Source organism: Lolium rigidum, chromosome 5 (genome assembly GCF_022539505.1).
Source record: "Lolium rigidum isolate FL_2022 chromosome 5, APGP_CSIRO_Lrig_0.1, whole genome shotgun sequence".
NCBI lineage: Eukaryota > Viridiplantae > Streptophyta > Magnoliopsida > Poales > Poaceae > Lolium > Lolium rigidum.
In genome coordinates, this window is record NC_061512.1 from 228,535,875 (window position 1) to 228,561,287 (window position 25,413).

Sequence of the window (25,413 nt, forward strand, 5' to 3'; positions counted from 1 at the left end):
AGATAAATCATATAATAGAGATTGCAAACTAAAATAAAATGTGCAATATGTAAATGATAAGACTTCTCATTAATATTCCATATCGATAACTAACACCAAGGGATACATAGATAACCAACTAACGAGAGATACTTCCAAACTGCAACCCATCTTATATGATAACTTCCCTACTCATGATATGACACTACTTGACAGTAAAAAGTAAAAGGTAGTGATGATATGATACCGCGGCACTCCCCCAAGCTTGGAACAAACCAAGGGGATGCCAATACCGATGATGAGTTACTCCTTTGGCGATGATGGTGATGAACTCCTCCCGCGCTTCTTATAGATCTCCTTCAGCTTCAGTTTCTCAGCTTGGCAATTCTGCACTAAGACTCGAAGAGATTCATTGTTATCTGAAGTTGGCGATGATGACCTTGTGATGTGAATCGAGTGGTATTCCAAAGCATTCTTCTGAGACGGCAATTCTCCTCCCGGAGTATCTCCACTTCTCTTCTTAGAGCCCGATATTGATCACAAAACTCATCGGTAGTTCGTAGAGCTTCTTCCAACACAGGGAAGGAGTCGAGGCTAAGAGCGGGTGGTAAAGGTCCCTGCAAGTTATGAGAAAAAGAAAGTCGAGTGTCAACAGATCCCACCAAGATTTGCTTGCTCCCAACGGCTTGCTGCTCTTGTCTTGATGGCACCCTCTTCACTTCTTCCTCCGAAAGCCCCTTGCCCTTGTTGTTGGAGGCCATGGTGCTTCTAGACCGAAAACAGATCCTGCCAGAAACAGCTCGAAACAAAACACATCGAGAAAACGATATACGGACCTCCAGGGGTCCGGGGGATTATATAGCAAAAAATTTTACGACAAAAGGAAAGTACCAGATCGAACCAGAGTCAGAAAGGGGCGACGAGGCGGCCAGACCATAGGGCGGCGCGGGCCCAGGCCAGGCCGCGCCGGCCTATGGTGGCACGCCCTCGTGCGTCCTTTCCACTCCGTTTCGAACTCGTAATTTTTCATATTTTCCAAAAACAGCAAAAATATTGTTCGGAAAGTAAATTGCGTACTTTTCATTACCAGTACTGTTACCTATTCAAAGTCGAGTTCTGGCGGACTGTCAATTTGCCCTTTGATGAAAGCCTCCGGTGTTTCCACTTGAATAATATCAACATCAACATTATAAGAATCACCCGAGATATAATGCTTGAGTCTTTGTCCATTCACCACTTGCGTGGCATTGCCTTGGAGAGAGCTAATTTTGATTGCTCCTGAACGATACACCTCCTCGACAACATACGGTCCTTCCCATTTCGAGAGTAATTTCCCTGCAAAGAGTCTGAGACGAGACCGATACAATAGGACTTTATCCCCAACATTAAACTCTCTTTTGATGATCCTCCTATCATGCCATTTTTTAACTTTCTCTTTAAAGAGTTTAGCATTTTCATAAGCTTCACTTCTCCATTCATCTAGAGAACTTAATTGCAACAACCTCTTAACACCAGCTAGTTTAGGATCTTTATTTAGTTCTCTAACAGCCCAATAAGCTTTGTGCTCTAGTTCTAAAGGTAAATGACATGCTTTCCCATAAACCATTTTATAAGGTGACATTCCCATAGGATTTTTATAAGAAGTTCTATAAGCCCATAGTGCATCCTTCAATTTACTAGCCCAATTCTTTCTAGTTTTATTAACGGTCTTTCCCAAAATAGATTTAATCTCTCTATTTGATAATTCTACTTGACCACTAGTTTGAGGATGATAAGCGGAAGCAATTCTATGATTAATACCATACCTAGCAAGAGTTTTTCTAAAACCTCCATGAATAAAATGAGAACCTCCATCAGCCATAATATATCTAGGCACTCCAAATCTAGGAAAAATAATGTCTAAAAGCATTCTTAAAGAGGTCTCACCATCAAGCACTTTTTGTAGGTATGGCTTCCACCCATTTAGTAACATAATCAACAGCAACAAGTATGTGAGTGTTACCTTCTGAAGACGGAAAAGGTCCCATGAAGTCAAATCCCCAACAATCAAATGGTTCAATAACAAGAGTATAATTCATAGGCATTTCATTACGTCTGGATATATTACCAACCCTTTGGCATTCATCACAAGATAAAATAAACTTTCTCGCATCCTTGAAGAGAGTTGGCCAATAAAAACCTGATTGTAGAACCTTTTGCGCGGTTCTTTCTCCGGCGTGATGTCCTCCATAAGCACTACCATGACATTTACTCAATATCTCCTGTTGTTCATATTCGGGAACGCACCTTCGCAGAATACCATCCACTCCTTCTTTATATAAGTGTGGGTCATCCCAGAAATAATGCCTCAAGTCATAAAAGAATTTCCTCCTTTGCTGAGCTGAAAAGGTTGGAGGCAAGTACTTGGAAACAATAAAGTTAGCATAATCAGCATACCAAGGACTGTCTCGCGAGCTCACCTTTATTACAGCCAATTGTTCATTTGGAAAACTATCATTAACAGGAACAGGATCATAAACAATATTTTCCAATCTAGACAAATTATCAGCAACAGGATTATCAACACCTTTCCTATCTACAATATGTAAATCAAATTCTTGCAAAAGAAGTACCCATCTAATAAGCCTCGGCTTAGCATCTTTCTTTGTCATAAGGTATCTAATTGCAGCATGATCAGTATGAATCGTAACTTTTGAATCAACAATATAAGATCTAAATTTATCACAAGCAAAGACTACAGCTAATAATTCTTTTTCAGTTGTAGCATAATTTCTTTGAGCAGGATCAAGAGTTTAATTACTAGCATAATGAATAACATTCAATTTTTTATCTACTCGCTGTCCAAGAACAACGCCTACGCAAAATCACTAGCATCACACATAATTTCAAATGGTAAGTTCCAATCAGGAGGTTCAACTATAGGAGCAGTTGTTAAGGCTTTCTTTAGAGTTTCAAAAGCTTCCTTACAATCATCATCAAAAACAAAAGGTACATCTTTTTGAAGAAGATTAGTAAGAGGCTTTGAAATCTTGGAGAAATCTTTAATAAATCTCCTATAAAACCCAAGCATGACCAAGAACACTACGAATACCTTTAACATCCCTCGGATAGGGCATCTTCTCAATTGCTTCAACTTTAGCTCTATCAACTTCAATACCTCTCTCGAAATTTTATGTCCCAAGTACAATTCCTTCGTTAACCATAAAGTGGCATTTCTCCCAATTAAGAACAAGGTTAGTTTCTTCACATCTCTCGCAAAACTTTATCAAGGTTTCGCAAGCAACTATCAAAAGAATTCCCATAGACGGAAAAATCATCCATGAATACCTCTACAATACTCTCGCAAAAACCATGAAAAATAGCAGACATGCATCTTTGAAAAGTAGCAGGAGCATTACATAAACCAAAAGGCATGCGTCTATAAGCATAAGTTCCATAGGGACAAGTAAAAGTGGTTTTCTCTTGATCTTTAGTTTTAACAGCAATTTGTGAAAACCCAGAATAACCATCAAGAAAGCAAAATGAGTATTTTTAGACAATCTTTCTAGCATTTGATCAATAAATGGTAAAGGGTAATGATCTTTCTTAGTAACTTTATTAACTTTTCGAAAATCAATGCACATTCTATACCCTACGACTACTCTTTGAGGGATGAGCTCATCATTATCATTAGGCACAACAGCTCATTCCTCCTTTCTTGGGAACGCAATGCACAGGACTAACCCATCTACTATCGAGCAATAGGATATATAATACCAGACTTCAAGAAGTCTTAATACCTCATTCCTTACCACTTCCTTCATCTTCGGAATTAGACGACGCTGATGTTCAACAACAGGCTTTGCATCATCTTCCATATTAATAGCATGTTGGCAAATAGAAGGAGAAATTCCTTTCAAATCATCAAGAGTGTAGCCAATAGCTCCTCGGTGTTTCTTCAATATTTCCAATAACCTTTCTTCTTCAAACTCTGTAAGCTTAGAACTAATAATAACAGGATATATTTTCTTATCATCAATATGAGCATATTTAAGATTATCATGCAAAGGCTTTAAATCAAAAACAGGATCTTCCTTTGGTGGCGGTGTTGTACCCAAATCTTCCACCGGTAAATCATGCTTGAGAATAGGTTGGCGAAGAAAAATTTCCTCAAGCTCATCTCTTTCTTTCCTAAAAACTTCACTCTCACTATTCTCCAAATGTTGCTGCAAAGGATTATTAGGAACAAGAACAATAGATGCACACTGCTCCATTTTAAAATCATCACTAGGCAAATCAGCTTTATAAGGGGTTTTGGTAAATTTAGAGAAGTTAAACTCATAAGATTCACCAGCAAATTTAGTCAAAATTTTCTCTTTCTTGCAATCTATAATAGCTCCACAAGTATTTAGAAAAGGTCTACCAAAAATGATAGGACAATAATCACTAGAAGCAGAACCAAGTACCAAAAAGTCAGCAGGATATTTAATCTTACCACATAGAACTTCCACATCTCGAACAATACCAATTGGAGAAATAGTTTCTCTATTAGCCAGCTGAATAACCACATCAATATCTTCAAGTTCACAAGAATCAATTTCGTGCATAATCTCCGTGTAAAGCTCATAAGGAATAGCACTAACACTTGCACCAATATCACATAATCCATAATAGCAATGATCACCAATTCTAACAGTATAGCATAGGAACACTAACTTGTTTGGGTTTATTAGGATGTGAAACAATATTAGAAGCATCTTCGCAGAAAATAATATGACCATCCTCCACATTTTCAGTCACAAGATCTTTAACTATTGCAACAAAGAGGTTCAACTTTTATTTGTTCTTCGAGTTCTACAGGTTTCTTTTCACTTTTATGAACCGCACTATTTATAACAGAGTACTCCTTCATTTTAGCAGTGGAAAGGAGTTTTTTCAATATAAGCTTCAGGAATAACATGATCGCAGTTTCAACTACAACGCATTTATTAATAGATGAATCAATTTTATCTTTATACGGTTCATGATACTTATCAAAATTCTTCTTTGGCAATTCATAATGAGAGGCAAAAGCTTTATAAATATTTGCAGCAACTTGAGAATCAAGACCATATATAGCACTCATATTACGAAATTTATCAGTATCCATAAAAGCTTCAATGCATTTATAATCATAAATTATACCTGATTCTCTATCCTTGTCGTTCTCCCAATCTTCAGTATTTTCTTGGATCCGATCAAGAAGGTCCCTCTTAAACTCTTCTTTGTTGCGTGTAAATGATCCAGAACAAGAAGTATCCAGCAAGGTCTTGTCTTGAAAAGAAAGTCTTGCATAGAAATTATCAATAATAACATTACCAGGAAGCTCATGAATGGGGCATTTGAGCATTAAAGACTTCAATCTCCCCCAAGCTTGGGCAATACTCTCTCCATCATGAGGCCAAAAATTATATATGTGATTCCGATCCTTGTGAATTTCACTTGGAGGATAGAACTTAGAATAAAACCGGGGCACAATATCATTCCATTCAAGAGAATCCCCATTATCCAGTAATTTATACCAATGCGCTGCCTTACCGGACAGCGATAAAGAGAATAGTTTCTTCCTCACTTCATCCATAGCAATACCTGCACACTTGAATAAACCGCATAATTCATGCAAGAACAATAAATGATCTCCGTGGTGGACAGCTCCATCCCCTTCATAGCGGTTATCTATAACACGTTCAATAATTTTCATAGGTATTTTGTATGGTATCACTTCCTCACTCGGCGCCTCATCCACTACCGTTGCAGTAGTAGTAGATTTCCCAAATAGAAATTGAAGAGAAGATCTCTCCATAATGACTTATAGCAGAGAGCAGAAATAAAATCAGCACAAACAGTAAAGATTTTCCTTACCAATTCCACTTACCAATAGCGCTTCACTCCCCGGCAACGGCGCCAGAAAATAGTCTTGATGACCCACAAGTATAGGGGGTGTATCGTAGTATTTTCGATAAGTAAGAATGTCGATCCCAACGAGGAGCAGAAGGTATTGACAAGCAGTTTCGATGAAGGATTCCCTGTAAATGCTCACAGACAAGTATTCGTGGGGTTTTGATGTAACAGTTGAATAAAGTACGAGTAAGTAAAGTGCGAGAGTAACAATTGCAGCGAGTGGCCCAATCCTTTTTAGCACAAAGGACAAGCCGGTTTGTTTACTTATAATGACCAAACGTTCTCGAGGACACACGGGATTTTAGTCTAGTACTTTCGCTACATATGGCTAAATAATCTTCATTGTTATGATAAGTGTTGTGTGGGTGAACCTATGCTAATGTACCGCCCTTCCTAGGACTAATACATACTTGTGATTATACCCCTTGCAAGCATCCGCAACTACAAGAAAGTAATTAAGAATAAATCTAACCACAGACCTTAAACTCGAGATCCCGCTATCCCTCCCGCATCGATATACCAACGGGGGTTTAGGTTTCTGTCACTCCGGCAACCCCGCAATTGGCAAACGAGTACAAGATGCATTCCCCTAGGCCCATAAATGGTGAAGTGTCATGTAGTCGACGTTCACATGACACCACTAGAAGAATAACACCACAACTTAAATATCATACCATTGAATATTACTCAACCATAGTTCACTACTAACATTTAGACTTCACCCATGTCCTCAAGAACTAAACGAACTACTCACGAGACATCATATGGAACATGATCAGAGGTGATATGATGATGAATAACAATCTGAACATAAACTTGGTTCAATGGTTTCACTCAATAGCATCAACAACAAGTAGGAATCGATACCGGGAGAGTTTCCCCTATCAAACAATCAAGATCAAACCCAAATTGCTACGGCGGTGATGGTGTCCAGCGGTGGAGACGGCGGTGATGATGGTGGAGATGATGATGATGGTGATGGAGATGATGTCCAGCTCGATGACGGTGACGATGGCGTCGATTTCCCCTCCGGGAGGGAATTTCCCGGCGGATTCCTGCCCGCCGGAGAGCTCTTTTCTCTCCGGTGTTCTCCGCCCCGCGAGGCGGCTGTAACTCTTCGCGAGGTACCCTCTCGTGGCTTCGGTTTTCGGGACGAAGGGTTTCGCGAAGAAAAGGAGGCGAAAGGGGCTGTGGGGCCCCCACACCACAAGGTGGCGCGGCCAGGCCATGGGCCGCGCCGGCCCGTGGTCTGGCCCCACCTTGGGCCTTCTCAGCTCCTCCTTCTGGCTTCCTTCGTCATCTTGAAAAATAGGATTTTTGGTATAATTTCCTTCCACAGTTGATCTTCCGAAATATTGCGTTCTGACGGTGCTTTTTCCAGCAGAATCCTGGCTCCGGTGCTTGATCCTCCAATAATGATGAAACATGCAAAATAGATGAAATAACATAAGTATTGTGTCCCAATATGAAATATATCAATGAATAACAGCAAATTATGATATAAAATAGTGATGCAAATTGGACGTATCAAGCTCCCTAATACGATGTGATCAAGTTACCTAACCGAAAGCCTCTCTTGATAGTGCGGCTATCTATCCTATAATCTGGTCTCCCATCAACCACCTTGAGACTGGTAAAAAGAAAACCTAGCAAGGCCATACCTTTTCCTTGTGCATCCCGCTTGATCTTGATGATAACTCTTCAAGGTCCACTCAAGCCGGAATGCCTCACTTGATCATTGTTACTTTGTGAAGACTCACAGATGCTCCCCCATACACCATGATTGGAAAGCTCCATTGATGCACATCTTCACATGTCCATTATCACCAAATGGACGGCAAGCTCCAAGCATGTGATCTTCTTGAAATGCTCATCTTGAACTTTCCCAACTCAACCTTGATGACGATCACCACTTGATGTCATTCTCTCATGGGCTATATGAGATCTCACTTTGATGCATGCCCATGGAAAGATACCATGTGACTTCACGTGGCACATTCTTCATGCTTCATGTGTTGACCAAACTTGAATCTATTCTTCACTCTTTGTATTGATCAACCTAGTATCTTCTTATGCTCTATCATACTATCTTGAGGTGTATAAAGAATTATTCACTTGGAATTAAGCTCTCAAGATCTTGATCATTCATTGCTTATCACATAAGATAGAGCATGGCTAATATTGAGTTCCACATAGGAACTTCATCTTCATTTCTTCTTCTTGATCATATCACATATATATCTTCAAAACGATGATCTTGATGCCAATACTCAAGGTATATCTTTATCTTCATGGCATCCATACTTGAATCCAACACATGGACTATAAGTAGACCCTATGGAATATTCCTTCATATAAACTCAATGAAAACATTAGTCCATAGGAGTTGTCATTAATTACCAAAACCACACATAGAGTCAATGTACCCTTACAACAATTAACATGAATCAGAGGAAGTACGAACGATTTTTTAATGAAGATCATGGCAATTCAATCCGCAAAAGAGATCATGCTTCGATAAACTAAATTTGTATATTGATTTCTGCAGTAATATATATGCAAAGTTGAGAAGAGCATGTTTCATACCATATCACCAAAATGTCCACTTGTTTTAACAGTAGCCTGATAGCCATTTTCAAAGCGTTTGTCGTTGGTCATTTGTGCTATTGAATCGTACAAGAGTCCAATTGATTAAGAAAAAAAAACTGTCAAAACCGGACACACTAACATCAACGTGTAGTATTAGCCATTGCCAAAAAAATTATGTAGTATTAGTACTGCTTCCTCGGTCCATAAAAGATATTAAAATTAATATTTATATATTAAATAGTATCTAAATTTAGAAAAAAACTTATGACATGCTTTTATGGACAAAATTAGTATTATGCTATGCCCTCATATGCTCGATGTCAACGCCAAGGTTAGCCTTATGATAAAATAATATGTTACTTGTGTCAAGGCTTTGTGAATTATAAATCCTCTTCTCGGCCATGTCACCCGCTCCTATTCTCTTACGGTTGTCATATAATTGTATCCACTTGCATGATAATGTTTTCTGAATGGTTTTGCAAAACTTATTTAATGCACATGCTTATAAATGAGATCCGCCTTATTTAAAGTATATGTAAACCGTGTATGTTAATGAGAATAATTTTGTTCACCATATCAACAACACTTACTGGTTTTAACACTACTTTGAAAGTTAATATATGAATAAGGCCATGTGCATCGTATTGACGCAGAGGCTGGCGATGCCAAAGTCCTTTCAAAATACTTGTTGACAAAGGATTAACTTTGTCAATGCCCATGATGATAGACTTGGGTTTCAGAAAGGATGACACTGGCAAATCAACCAACTGATCAGCCAAACTTAGGCAGCCGACGAGATTACAATATGTAGAACTAGGGTTAAAAGGTGTTTGCTTTGATCGAATTTGTCCCCCTCGGTGGCTCCTCCCAACCATTATATAGCGGGCTAGGTCTCACAGTCCACCTCGAGCTCGAGTTACAATATGGGTCTGTTCACCCGATATGGGACTTACTTTTCTAACTTAACATCTTCGGATTCTTCTGAGTTCTCTCGTGGGCTTTCCTCTATTCCTTCCCGGGCTTTACACTAGGGATAGCAATGGTTAAGACCCGATATGGCATACCCATGTCACTTGTGGCTGGCCATCGATAAGTATACAGTGACGTGCATTATGCCAGTATGTGCTTGATGTCAGCACTAATGGGTGGTCCTAACTCCTAAGAAAGGATATATATGTCAGCTAAGTTTGTTCACAGTCAAGTTCTTCACCGTTCGATTGCATCGTGATTCATGTATTTGAGTTGTAAATTGGGTTGGAGCCAAAAATTTGTTTAGTTACAAGTGAGGATGGGAGTAAGAAAAATAATCTGAATCATTATATTTGTTTTATAGTTCGTGCTAATCATGAGTCAATAGCTTGATGTTTGGCTACCCTAGTCTCATATGCTCTACAAAAGTTGGCCGTGCGATAGTTGGTATGCATTATAGCAGAGTCGATTCAAGCCCGCGTGAGTGCCTAGCCACAAGAACCGCCGGTCTAGATCTCTCCGCAGACAGATCCCGTCGTCGGAGTCAGCGATGATGTTGCGTCGCTATTGCGCTTAAAATAATGCAGCTCGATTCATCCATTCATCTATCCTTAGCACCAGCAGCATCATTTTCCTGCGTCTTTTTAACGACGGCGGCCGCTCAGCCGCCGATCGTGCACTACGGACGCAGCGGCTCGACAACGAGAGTGCTCGGTCGACTGCTCGACGGGCGCCATGCTGCTACTCTCCAGAATTTCCTGGCGTGGCTTGTGACTTGTGAGTGCGATGTGGTGAATTAGTAATCGGTGCTAGTACAGAATCAACGGCGCCACGGCAGGCATTTCAGCAGTTAAGTTAAGTGAGTGAATGATCGGCCCAATCCTGCGGCGAAAAGGCAGCCTAGGAGAAAAAGGAGAATGCTGGGTCGGAAATGTTCTGGTCCTGTGTTGCTCGTTATTTGTTCGTGCGTGGCACTGATCGGCCAGGTGCTAGCATAAGAGGGCAAGTTTTTTGTTTCTTTGAACCTGGCATGAAAGGGCAGGTTCGTCGAACCTGGACGTCCCACCCGGTTCACCGAACGCAGACGCCGCCGGAGAAAACGTCGACGTTCAGTGTGCCCCGCACAGCCAAAGGTTCGAAGAATGAGCATCGTATATCGTGGACCGCCAAGCGGCGAAACTGGACCGTGTGTTTGGGCCGCAAAGTCACGAGGAAATGGTAATGTTCGATAATGGATTCGTGATGAAAGCACACTAGTGAGGCTTTGTTTGCTTCTGCAGCCCAGTTGCCACAGCGTCACAACTCCCTAGGAAGCAACTGGGATCGGGCCCAGAGCTCTTGTGAAATTAACATTTCATATATTGTGAGTAAAAATAGAAATTTGCATTTGACACTTTGTTCACACCGGGTGGTATGTGCAGCTGAATACTCAGAAATTTTGGCAAATAAAAAATCATATGGTGGAGTAATCAGATTTTTTTTCCTTTGCGAAACACAATACACACGCCTACGCTCACATAAATCAGTTCTACTAATTTACTTAACACAAACATTTGGTGTTGCAGTTCACTTGGAATAAATGAAATAATTGAAGCAGGTAGTCATGGGACCAAATGACATTACTTTCGCTATTTCTCTATTTTTCGTCACTCGAATACTCATTGTCAAAATCCTAGGCCCGCCTTGGTGATCTAGGGCTAATTCATTTTAGAGCAACTCTGGTTTTAAGTAAGTAAGTATCCCATGTGATTCATTATATTTGCCATTCTCTATTATGCAGACAGAGAATGAAAATACCATATCTAACAAGTACTATCCATTTTAGCATGCACAAGATATTTTGAACTTCATATAATCTCCAATTAACCTTCTATCTCTGAATTAGGGCATGCACAACCAGAAGAAGGCGCTAGCTAAGGCGGTAAAACATCAACTGTTTTTGCCTTGGATAGATCATGTCGCTGGAAAAATTCCACATGGAAGAAGAAAAAAAAAGCGGAGCGCCCGAAGTTGCATGAAGCGTCGATGCAAAGAGCAACCCATGATTGATCGAGAATAATGAAAAATTGTCGGATTTATTCCGCAGAACCTCCAATGTAGATGAACTTAGTGGGCGAAAAAGCAAACCGAAATAGTCCAATAGGAACAATTGGATTTTCTTAAGATTTGTGTTGAACTATCTAAAGTTAATACTACCTCTGGCCCATGAAAATGGCTCTTGTTGTCGGTTGAGAAATTAAGAGAAAGAGTTGCATCCCGCACTAACAACAAGATAAAACTACAACCCAGAACTTGCTATGACTATATTACACTTTCGGATCTTGTGCATGTGGTCTTAAGCCTTTGTTTGTCATATTGATTAGGTTGAAAAATGTTGACCAACGGGGGAGATTCCCTCCCTTGACTATATGTTGTTAGATAGATGATGAGACATCTCCAGCAGCGAATTTATATGTGTTAGATAACATCCCGTTTAAGGGTAGGATGTTTGCGCACTCGTAAGGCTTGCCACTGAGCTAGCACTAAGTTCTCGTTTACCATATTGATTATAATTATCTATCCTACTTCGTTAAATATACTAGATGAAATCACATGCGTTGCTGCGGACATATAAGTTTAAAGTGTAGATGATGCACTAGAGTACCTCCACCAAATACAATCATAGTACTGTTTTTCTGCAGAGACTACTCTGGATGGTAGCTTGCAGCTTGCAACCACAATCGTAACAACATGAGCTTGTTAATCTATACATGTATATTGCACTTCTTCCATAATTTTTTGTAGGCTCACACAGATGTCAGCATTTCTTCTAGGACAGTTCACAGAGATAATTGGCTGATATAGATAATTGATATTGTGTGTTACTACAATTTTGCTTCTGAGGATCTATCGATGCGAAAAAGATTTACATACATATGAAGAACATAGGGGTGAGTGTATACGTGTGTATATGAGCGTCTACATTTGTACTGTGTTGCTCAAAAAAAAGGAACGATGCCAACACGATGCTCATGGATGCACGGTGAGCAACATGATTATATAGCGTCTGAGAGGGAGTTAGGAAGGAGGAGATCAATGGATAGTGCAGGAGATGAAGAGGGAGGGTAATAATGGAGGAGATCGAAGGGTATCGCTAGGGAAGAAGGAAAATAATAATTCGCTGGGAATAAATTGGTAAGGTGGACAGGGAGGTAGGGACTAGAGATGTAGTGGTATCAAAGGTGGGCAACGAAATGATGACGTGGCCTCATGAGATGCTAGGAAAATAGGGTAGTGGAGCTCTCTTATTTGAGTGAATAGCAAAAAACCACCACTTTGATGGTGAAATTTACCGTATACCACCACTTTGTGTTTGTGGGATAAAAACCACTAGATTTTGCTCAGTTTTTTGCGGAATGCATTAATAGCTGATTTGGAGTGAATTGACACGAAATTCAAACAGTTGAACCCATTGTCAGGGCTGAGGTGGCATTGGTCCCACTTGTCAGACCATTTTACGAAATAAAATACATTTAGAAACCAAAAATGTGTAAAAAAATCTCCCCAACAATCCCGTCAGCCGTGTCGTTGCCCACCAGTTCGCCGCCCTGCGCGTCCGCCACCGCCTCGCGGCAGAGCCTGCCCGCCGCAGAGCCCACCTACCTCCGAGCGTCTCGGTGCAGAGCCAGCCCGCCGTTGCGTGCCACGCCGCAGATCCCACCGCCGCGCGCCTCGCCGCCGAGCAGGGCGCCGATGAAGAGCAGCTCCGCGTGCAGCGGCGCGGTGAGGTGGGCACAGCGAGGTGGGCACGCCTAGCCGGAGGAGCTCGCGGCGGCTGCCTTACGGGAGGCAGGGGCCCGCACCGGTGGTGAGCTGCGGCGGCCTAGCCGGAGAAGCTCGCGACCCCGAGCGCCTGCAGCAGCACGACCGGCGGCGGACGGGCACGGCGAGGCAGCGCCGGACGGGCACGGCGAGGCGGGAGCCCGACCAGTGGTGAGCTGCGGCGGCCTAGCTGGAGGAGCTCGCGACCCTGAGCGCCTGCAGCAGCACGATCGGCGGCGGACGGGCACGGCCAGGCGGTGGCCGGCGGGCACGACGAGGTGCGCGGCGGCGGGCGGGCTCGGCCAGGCGGCGGTGGTGGTGGCGGGCGGGCTTGGCCAGGCGGCTGGGGGCGGCGCCATAGCCTGCGCGCTGCGGCTGGGGCCTCCCCATTTTATGATTTTTGGGGTTTTTTTATTTCTTAAACAAATGGCCCCTCTATCCACGTCATCACTTACAGCGGGTTCTACTTGTCAAATTTCCTGTCAATTCGTGTTTAGTTCACGTTTAGCGCATTCGCAAAAAACTGAGCAAACTGTTGGTTTTTTTGTCCCGCAAACGTAAAATGATGGTATATGATAAATTTCACCATCAAAGTGGTGGTTTTATGCTATTCACTCATCCTATTTAGAGAGATAGAAGATAAATCGTCTCATGTTTTTTAAAAGACTATGATTGTTCGATGGCTCCTTTATTAATGGCTACATGCTCTGGGAAAGCGTCACCTTTTCTTTTGAAAAGATGTACACATGAGATTAATTAATTGGATAAATTTGTTTCATATACCAGGCAAGATAAATTCATGGGGCACATCATCCCAAACTAAACTATCCCGAGACTCATAAGCAAACTTTACTAAGTTTATTTTTTCGATAACAGGAATATATTAATATAAAAAACACCACCTACACTTAGTTTCTGCAACTACGCAATACCCTAATGTTAGTATGGATGCATCCAGCTACAAAATAAAAAATAAAAATAAGAAACACAAAGGCCCCGCTACGGTGCTCCAGCCCTAGCACTAACAATACAACCACCACCATGACAACACCTGAACTTCAGACTCTCCAAAAAGCGACGTCTCCAAGAAGAAAACAGTGCACAAGCACCGTCGTCGCCAGATCTTAGGTTTTCACCCTGAAGATAGGGCTCTCAAAACAATGTCTTTGACAAGGCAATTTCCAGGCACAACCAGCTAATGCCAGACCTTGGATTTTTACCCTAAAGGTAAGACTCTGAATGTCACTTGTGCTGCCGCCTCCACTTGCATATTGCTGCTACAAAACTTAGAAGACTAAGCAAGCCCCTCAACAATACAGAGACTCGAACCTCCATTGCTAGTCTTCCAATCCGGCCTTCATGATATTCCCTGCCTCGAGTTCACCATGGACCAGAAAGTCATCTAATGGCAACATAAAACAAGGCTTCGCGTTGCTCCCTCCAGAACCAAACGGTCAGAATAAAAGCATGGGTGTAAACGAATGAATACCACCCGATCTAGCAAACTCTAGGCAAAAGATGCACTATTAGATTCGCTGACGGAGCTTTCCGGAACTCATCACTCCAGCAAGATGATGTCCTCGGGTAGGTCTTCGATCATCATCGCATAAGAGGAACCCTAGGACCGCCACCATTATTCAGGTCAGGCCCAACGTTGCGAACCATCCCAGGCCGGCTGAGGCAACGCGACGAGACGCCTTGCAACCGGCCGACCCTCTACCGACGACAACAAAGATCATGGAGAGGGAAAGGAGAAGACCGATCTAGGGCTTACACCCATCTGGTTCGTCCCATCTCGCACCTTCACCGCCGGCATGACTTGTCGTCGGAGGCTGATGACGCGTAAAGCACACGCTCGTTGGGAACCCCAAGTGGAAGGTGTGATGCGTACAGCAGCAAGTTTCCCTCAGTAAGAAACCAAGATTTATCGAACCAGTAGGAGTCAAGAAGCACGTTGAAGGTTGATGGCGGCGGGATGTAGTGCGGCGCAACACCAGGGATTCCGGCGCCAACGTGGAACCTGCACAACACAACCAAAGTACTTTGCCCCAACGAAACAGATGAGGTTGTCAATCTCACCGGCTTGCCGTAACAAAGGATTAACCGTATTGTGTGGAAGATGATTGTTTGCGTGAAAACGAGTAGAACAAGTATTGCGATGAGATTGTATTACAAGTAAAGAGAATTGGACCGGGGTCCACGAGCTCACTAGAGGTGTCTCTCCCATAAGACAAACAAGCATGTTGGGTGAACAAATTACGGTTGGGCAATTGACAAATAAAGAGAGCATGACCATGCACATACATATCATGATGAGTATAGTGAGATTTAATTGGGCATTACGACAAAGTACATAGACCGCCATCCAACCGCATCTATGCCTAAAAAGTCCACCTTCGAGGTTATCATCCGAACCCCTCCGGTATTAAGTTGCAAAGCAACGGACAATTGCATTAAGTATGGTGCGTAATGTAATCAACAACTACATCCTTAGACATAGCATCAATGTTTTATCCCTAGTGGCAACAAGACAACACAACCTTAGAACTTTCGTCACTCGTCCCGGTGTCAATGCAGGCATGAACCCACTATCGAGCATAAGTACTCCCTCTTGGAGTTACAAGCATCTACTTGGCCAGAGCATCTACTAGTAACGGAAAGCATGCAAGATCATAAACAAAACGTAGATATAACTTTGATAATCAACATAACAAGTATTCTCTATTCATCGGATCCCAACAAACGCAACATATAGAATTACAGATAGATGATCTTGATCATGTTAGGCAGCTCACAAGATCCGACAATGATAGCACAATGGGGAGAAGACAACCATCTAGCTACTGCTATGGACCCATAGTCCAGGGGTAGACTACTCACACATCACACCGTAGGCGACCATGGCGGCGTAGAGTCCTCCGGGAGATGATTCCGCTCTCCGGCAGGGTGCCGGAGGCGATCTCCTGGATCCCCCGAGATGGGATCGGCGTTGGCGGCGTCTCTGGAAGGTTTTCCGTATCGTGGCTCTCGGTACTGGGGGTTTCATCACGGAGGCTTTAAGTAGGCGGAAGGGCAGGTCAAGAGGCGGCACGGGGGGCCCAGACCATAGGCCGGCGCGGCCAGGGGTGGGGCCGCGCCGCCCTAGGGTTTGGCCACCCCGTGGCCCCTCTTCGTTTCGTCTTCGGACTTCGGAAGCTTCGTGGAAAAATAGGCCCCCGGGCTTTGATTTCGTCCAATTCCGAGAATATTTCCTTACTAGGATTTCTGAAACCAAAAACAGCGAAACAAAGCAATTGGCACTTCGGCATCTTGTTAATAGGTTAGTTCCAGAAAATGCACGAATATAACATAAAGTGTGCATAAAACATGTAGATAACATCAATAATGTGGCATGGATCATAAGAAATTATCGATACGTCGGAGACGTATCAGAGGCCACCACCACCATCACCAGACGCCGCCTAGACCGGCTCCCAGGTCACCGTCTGCCGCGCTGCCACTCACGTTGCTGCAGGAGCACCGCTCACGTCGCCGCACATCGAGCAACCAGCACGCCGTGGTGCCCGACGAGCGCACTACACCCAAAGAATTACCTTTCATGTAATGGTGTGTCAGATTTGCCCATCAGAATTACAATGCAATGTCAGAAGTCCATCTCGCCCATCCATCCTCTCTCCTATAACCAGTAGAGAGAAGAGAGAACCTCCCTCGTAGCTCTATAAGTATAAGCCTGTGGTCAGAAGCTGCGTGCGACTGGCACAATTACACCTAGACTTTGTGAGTCAAGGAAAAGAGAGGTGATGTGAGGACTTTGTGGAGAGCGGCACTCTCTAGGTAGGCATTCTCTTGTCATGCAGGTCGTATTTCTTTCTCACTTGTTGCCGAGAGGATGCTTGAATCTTTTTCCTACATTTTGTGTGGTTTCCCTTCTCACTTTTTTTAAACAGTAGGCTCAAAGAAATCCGACTTTGAATTAACAAAGCCATCAACCGGCCAGGGATTACACAAGGCCACCCACAACACAACACCACACACCACATACCACAACGGCCAAACGATACAAGGGAGCACCCTGAACAGCTTACAACTCAACACTACACACAAGCACCGAAGGAACTTGCAAGGTGAAGACTACCACGCTCCGGCACCAAGACATCAAGAACGAAAGGCACGATGAGTCACTGACATGAAGCAGGATGGAGATTGTGCTTGAGGAAGACACCCTAGTCTGCAAGCAACACCCTGCTGTTCTCACGCCGAAGAGGGCCCCTACCCTCTCGCCTTGGCTCGAAGGCGTCGAACCATCAGACATGAGATCAGCTGACCCGAGAGATGGAGAGGAGTTAGACTCGAGCCCCGGGACAGTCCCAAACCACGACCACCGAAGAGAGGGAGCACACCACATCCACCAAACCATTGCCGACCTTGGAGAACTAGAGAGAGGCAGGAAAGCCACCGGAAGCAACTGCACAGGTCAAGCTCCCGCCTTCAACTCATCTCACCGAGCACCACACTCCCCAGGCGACGCCTCCAACAAGGATACAACATGCAGCACGTCGATGTCGCCCAATCCGCAGGATTTTGGGCTATCGCTCGAGAGGTAGGTCGGGGTGTAAACAGGGGACCTCAACCACACCTCCAAGGAGGAAGAACGGTGCCCGAAGGCGTCACCGCCGCTGGGCCGAGCCAGTCGACCTAGGGTTTCCCCTGATCCCAAGCAAACCACCAACACCCACCATGTTCGAGGTCAGGGAACAACCGCCGCCCTCAACCAAACCGGTGGAGGAGAGAGATCCAGATGGGGAGACACGCACATATATGACGAGGAGGAAGACCTCCAAGCCACAGCCGCCGCCCGCCGCGGTCGCACCTCCCGAGAGGATGAGGCCGACGGCCAGAGCCACCCGCGACAACGCCTGCCGCGAGCACGCCATCGCCATGCCAGAAGGGCTGCCGCCCAGATCCATGGCCCCAGCCAAAGCCGCGATGGGCAGCACCCTAGCCGATGGCCACCAACGCCCAGTACCGGCGAGGCTGAGCCAGAGGGGGACGGGGTAGGAGGGTTGCCAAGTAGCCAGCGACGGAGGCCATGCCCCCCACACACAGTAGCCAGCCTCCGTGCCAAGGGATCCCGCGCGCAGATCCCCGCCACCCCCTTCACCGGCTCTGCGGGGTTTCGCCAGCAGCAGCCTTAGGAGACGGTGAGGGGAGGGGGCGGGGAGGTGGGGGAAGAGGCATCGGCGGTGGGGGTTAGGGTTCGCCCTCCTGGTCGCCCAGAGGAGACAACGCGAGGGGGTACAAGGGGGAGAGGATACATGAGTCGATATGTGGCCACGGAAGCTACATGGATGGTCGTATCATTTTACGGGTCCTTGTTTTTCCCATCTATACACTCTCCCTGTTATTATTACCTTACAACTTTAGCTCTAGTTGAAGTCAAATTTTGTAAAATTTAATAAAATTTATATGACAAAATTAACATCCATAAAACCAAATACATATAATATGAAAGTATGCTTTATAATTTTTTAATACAATTATAGACTTTATAATAAAGTGTTGATATTTTTTCCAAATATTTGGTCAAACTTTGTAAAGTATAACATTGAATAAACCCAAAATGCGGGATAATTGTGAATGAAGAGTGCATAGTCATACTCTACAAGCATGTGTGATAATATTTCTTAGACTCACAATTATGGTAGAACACATTATTATCACGATATTTAGAGATACTAAGCTAGCAATAAGATATATAAGCACACTACTATAGTAGATCAGCTTCCCACATATTTTTTAATTGATACGTGATTTTAGTTTTTACATTATTCTACTCCTTCTGTCCAAGCTTAATTGGTGTACCTTTACGTACCTTAAGGGTGTGTTTGGTAGGCCGGGCCAACAGAGAATAGCTATCTGCCCTCATACAAGCTGACCCTAGCTTAGCTGAGTTCAGATTTTTTCATGTGTTTGGTAGATCGGGCCAATGAAGATATGCTGAGTACATCCGTTGTTTGGTGAGTTGTATGTGTTGAGATAGCTGAGAGGGTCTACAATTTGTAAAAAAGCCCCTGCATACAAAAGTGGAACATGACCAGATCCCTTAATACAAAATAAAAAGCAATCGGGTCCCTGTAAACAAGAAAAAAAAGCAATCGGGTCCCTAGCAGCTCCGGTGAGGGAGCTCCGGCGAGTTGAGGGTGCTCCGGCGCCGACCTTGGTGCGGAAGACCCCGTGGCCTGGTCGACCTCGAGGAGAAGAATCGTCTCCATGGCGCGGGACGGAGCCGGCGTGAGGAATTTCTGCCCGCTGCAGCTCCTTCACGAGGTCCTGCTTGCCGCTGTTACAAGGGACGGGCCGGAGCTTGCTGCCTCTGCAGGGCGCCAACGGGAGGGAGACGGCAGAAGGAGGCGGCGCCGCGTGGTGGGCGTGGAGGTGCGCTGCCTCTGCAGGGCGCCAACGGGAGGGATGGAGGCCTCGGGGCGGGGCGGGCCGGCGCCGGCGTAAGGGAAGGACGCGGCGAGGCGGGACAGCGCCGGCAGGAGGGAGGGACTCGGCGGGGCTTAGGGCGGAACGGCGCCGGCGGGAGGCCGGCCTTGGGGCGGAAGGTCGCCGGCCTGAGGGACGGAGGCGAGCTGGAGCCCGATGGGAGAGACCGAGTTGGGGGAAAATGAGGTGAGGAAGATGTGGGGGTGAGGGTCTGGGGGGTGTCGCGGGCCCGGCTACAGTGTTTTGCGGGATGGATTGAGCCTGGGCGAGTTGTGAAGCTCGATTTGAGCTTCCCAACTCAGCCTGGCTGAGAGGCTTTTTCTGTATGAGTTGAGCACTGCCGAGATGGACTGAGCCGGTCTAACAAACAACAAATAGCTAGTTGGGCTAGGTTGGGGTGAGATTATCTGAGATCGGCCGACCTACCAAACACACCCTAAGAATACGGCTGTAATTGAGCTGCGCTAATTAAGTTGGGCTATAGGGAGTATCTTTTTATATATTTTGCCTCATTCAGTTACACAAATGCCTAAAGCTAGTGCGTTAAAATAATTAAAATTCCACCAAAACATGAAGTTATACTTTTGCGCTCATGTATTACCAAAGATATGGATTATGTTTAAACATTATGATTAATGTATTAAGAGACTTTTTTTTAAATATACTCATTTGAATCGATAAAAAGACATACTTTGTGTTAGAAAGCGCATAAAATAAGTAAACATGTTCAATATAAATCAATGGTTGGCATAAAGAAAAACTCTTTTAAGAACTGAACTCACATGGCTCAACCTCTTTGAGTAGTTCGACCCAATTAAATCGGCCGCCGCCGACACTTTTCTTCGACGAATTAGATTCATGTCACGTTGATTTAGCTTGTGCAGAGGAGTAAGAAGGTGTTCTGTCTCTCAGGAGCTGCTCACCGCCACTCGCCCACTTGTGTCGATCATTTATGATAATAAAATTTAGAGGAAGAAGCGTTGTGTGTTCTCTAGATCGTGGGTGGAAGGTGTTAATAGAATAGTATTTCTAGGTCCGTCTTGTCGGGACCGGGGGTGAGCAAGGTTGGAAAGGTGTGTTTCAATATGAGTGAACCTCATTAGAGGGGGGCGAGAATATGGCTCTCTAATTGAACATTTAATTGTATATTAATTCTTGGTAACATATGGACACCTATATGGATAATATTACCTAGACCGCAAACGTGTAAAATGGGATGCTTAAAAGCTCACCCTGGGTGTCAGGTTCTGAGCCAAGTAAGTCTAATGGCCGGGCAAATAAGGGTACGGTAAAGGATTCCTGATTAGGACACTTAGTCAGTACAATCACGATGTCATCAATTTTCCCGTTAGGTGTCGCAGAACGGGAGAACTCTAATGGTCATGGGTGCTCTATTGCACAAATTGTGACAAATAGATATTTCATTATTTCACTACTCCTTCCGTCTCGGTTTAACAAGCACGCACGTAGTTTAAGACAAAATTTAACTATTGATTTGGTATATAAAATATAAATTTTATGTCTATAAAATCTATATCATCAGCGTCGTATGTAAAAAATTCTAATAATATAATTTTGTGACATATATTTTATATTTTATTGATCAAAAGAATGATCAAGATAATTTCTTAAAGTACATGCGCGCCTGGTAATGTGAGATGGAGGTAGTACTTTGTTATTATGACACTAATAACGAAAAAATGTTGGTTCTCCCTTTCTGGTATTAATTAATGCACTCCCTTTGTAGGATTTTAGACTTAAGTTGGGAGATTGTTTTTTTCACGAAAAAATATTGGTTTGCGTACCATAGAAAAGCCTTAACATTTAAGACTAGTCACAATGCATAGTATCATATAGAAGTATCATGCGTATGATAGTACTATATGTTACTATGTCCATACTGCATGGTATCATGTATTAGTATCACAGTCTTCTTATATTAATTGATTTGTAAAATCTCAATGCAAATCTATGTACAGGATGTATTTGACATTACATTTTTTAGTACTACGTGCTATGATACGATATCTATCTGTGATACTACAATCATCTCTCTAATCTTTAATTGCAATGCCACATCAATATTTTGCATGCATGAGATGCATGATACTACTTATGATACTCACATTGTGGGTAGTCTAAAACTAGTCACAATGGGAAGTATCATACACTAGTATCATGCACATGATACTAGTTTATAATCCACCTCCACATTGCATAGTATCATAAGATAGTATCATAGTGATTATATTTAATGTTTTGTAGAATCTCAATGCAAATGTGTGTACATGATGTATTTGCTATTACATTATTTAGTTTTACGTGCTATGATACGATATCATATTATGATATCACTCTCATCTCTCACCTTATAATTGATGTGTCACATCAGATTTTTGCCAACATATCAGATATGATACAACTTATGATATTTCCATTAGGCTAGTCTAAGGGGATTGTAGTTTCCCAAATTCATCAACAATTATTAGGAACAACATATAGTGGTGTAGGATATAAATAGGTAGCATCACTCACACACTTGCTAGGACACTACTTTCCCCAAAAAAATTGGTCGAGGGGGACACCAAGATTTCATCATACCATAAAATCTATGTTTCCCAGGTTTTCGCATCCAAGCTGGAAGTCGATGAAGGCGGGATCTTTCTCCTGTAATGTGTGCATCTTCACGGCGCTAGGGAGGCTGGGACTGGAAGCCTGAGATGTATTTATGTTTCTATTTTTGATTGCTTGTTGTTTGAAGCATGTAAGCTTTTTATCGTCTTGTACTTGTCGCAGGACCTCCAACGTTTTTTAGAAAACTGTATAACTGAGCCCTCTTATAAAATATAGTCGTTTTTCAGAAACTCAATTCGGCTCGTAGGTGCATATGCTCCCTATACTAAAAAATCATATTTCAAAGCGTTGAAATTCTTTGACAAACAATTGTACATGTACATCTCCATAACGTACGTGTGTTCGTTCAAGTTTCGCCAAAAACCAATAATTTCTGTAGTCTATGTAAAAAGGAGAAAAGAATGAGTGAAAATTCTTATTTTTAGCATCAAATTTTATCTTTTTTACACTTGTCACATGTTAAGTCGATTTTTCATGAAACGACTACGTAAGCGCGTAGCATGTGTAGATATATGTGCAAATTTTATGTTTCAATCTTTTTAAAATTTTAAAATACATTAAAAACGTATTTCAAAATAAAGACAGCATATGCTTCCATGTGTGCCAAAACATCGCTGGATCATCGTTGTACTTGTATGTGCAGCAACTTTTTTTATGTTCACAGGCTGCCTTTTCCGCGGATAGCGTGCTCAGCCAAGAGGACGGGCCCAACGGAACCAGCGCATGATTACTTTACGCATCTCCAGTGGAACGACAAAATAAAGAATACAATACGGCCCATCACAAGCACACTACAATACCTGTAATGAGAAGTTAAGTGCGGAAATTCCATTCGGCTCCCGGGTGCGTATGCACCCTCTACCAGAAAATCATATTTCGAAATATCGAAAAAATTTAACAATTTTTTTTACATGTACATCTTCATAATATATGTTCGTTCGTCAAGTTTCACGAAAAAATAATATTTTTTGTGGTCTATATAAAAAAGAGAAAACTTATGTTATGAAAAGTATTATTTTTAGGTTACACACTTCACATGATAAGTCGATTTTTTATGAAACAACTTTGTAAGCGTGTAGCACGAGAAGATTTACATGCGAATTTTTAGTTTCATTGTTTTTGAAATTCAAAATATGTGTAATATGCATTTCAAAATAGAGGGAGCATATGCTCCCATGTTCCAAAACACCTCTCCCAGCAGTTTAGTGTCCAAATTTCAGACAACAGCCACAAATTACAGAATATACTGGACAGACTACAGATTCAAGACATGAATACGAGCATCGCTAATCATCAGTATAGATTGGTTTGGCACTACCAAAACGAGTTTAGGTAGTAAATTCAGTAAGAACTAAGAAGAAAGAAAGGAAGCAACAAAAAAAATATAGCCGCCAGTCAATGAATTCCCTAGCACTTCTCCCACTTCCACCACCAGAAGGACTCCGTCAGTCCGTTTCCGCCTACACTTGGATCAGGCAGCTCGTGCTCGTGCGTGCGCCGTGGAGCCTCTGCGTGCACGGTTCCGTCCCCCGACGGCAGCCAGCCATTCCACCGCTCCTCTCCAGCATGATCTCCCACGGCGCGGGCGCGGGCGCGGCCGCGGGCGTGGCGGGAGAGGCCGCAGACAGAACACAGCGGTGGCGCCACGAGTTTCCCCGGCCTCACGATCAGCTTAGCGTCGGGGCAGGTGCGAGGGCACACGTCGTAGTGGCCGCTGGGAAGATCGAAGCTCTTGGCGTGGGACAACACCGGGGGCAGGTCGTCCTGCGCGCATACGTCGTCCACGGCGCCGTACAGGCCTCCGATGAGATTCGAGCAGTCGGTCAGCGCGGGCGCGGACGAGTTGGCGGCGGCTTCGTTGCTTGGATTGTCGGCGACGGCGGTGGCGGCTTCGTTGCTTGGATTGTCATCGGCGACCGCAGCGGCGGCTTCGTTGCTTGGATTGTCGTCGGCGACCACGGCGGCGGCTTCGTTGCTTGGATTGTCGGCGACGGCGCTGCTGCTGCCGGACGGGCTGCTGGGGCAGACGCACATTGCTACTACCGGTCTTGGTTCGATGTACTGAGTACGATAGATTCTGCCCATGGTTCCAAGTATATATAGGACCTTGACCCACGGGAGGCGAATCCGACTGGAACTCTGATCCGAAGCTGGCACAAATTCGGTTCAAGTTTCTCTTGCGCGCGGTCCGTGTCCGTCTCCACTTGGCAGTGATGATTATGTAAATTCGGCCTTTGGCGTACCTCCCCTGATCTATGTACTTCAACCGCGACTAGTAGAAAATAAGGTTTTCGATCAGAATTTTTGGAAGCATTAGTCTCGGTCGCATTACGAATCAGGATTAATGCTCACATTAGTTTCGTTTCGAGCGGCAAGAACGCGCATGAGGCCACCGTCACCATTTAGTTCTGGTTCGGTTGGTACCTTTAGTTTCAGTTGGAAACACCAACCATGACTAAATGGTTTGCGGCGTGGTGCGGCAGGCCACGAACCCCTTTAGTCTCGGTGGTATCTCCAATCAGGATTAAAGATCCAATACTATATATACCCCGTACCCCGCCTTTCATGTGAGTCACACTTAGCTTTTTTCACTTCTTAGCAAAAGAGGTGTAAGTTGCTTTGATTTTCCTTCTCATGCACAAGAGGTGCTCGATGAAATGTCTAAAAGCATGATGTCATTTCAGTTCACACAAAAAAAAATACAATGTGAAGTGCCCGAGCCACACTTATGTTTCTCCTCTTTTTTACTTCTCGATAAAGGTTAACAACTTTATCCTTTCATCGGTCATTGATAAAATGCGTGTATTGATGTACATCGCTTCACTATTCATGATGTTCTGTAATGGTTTTTGATAAACTTAATTTATAATGCAGATGGACCGGCAATGGATGTACATTGACCAACGTCATAACGAGTTCACCGCGGGCTGAATTTTTTTATCCGTGTGGCTAAGGAAAACAAACAGCCGGATGGTTGTATGTGTTGTCCATGTGTTGACTATCAGAATAAGAAGGATTACTCTTCCTCGACAA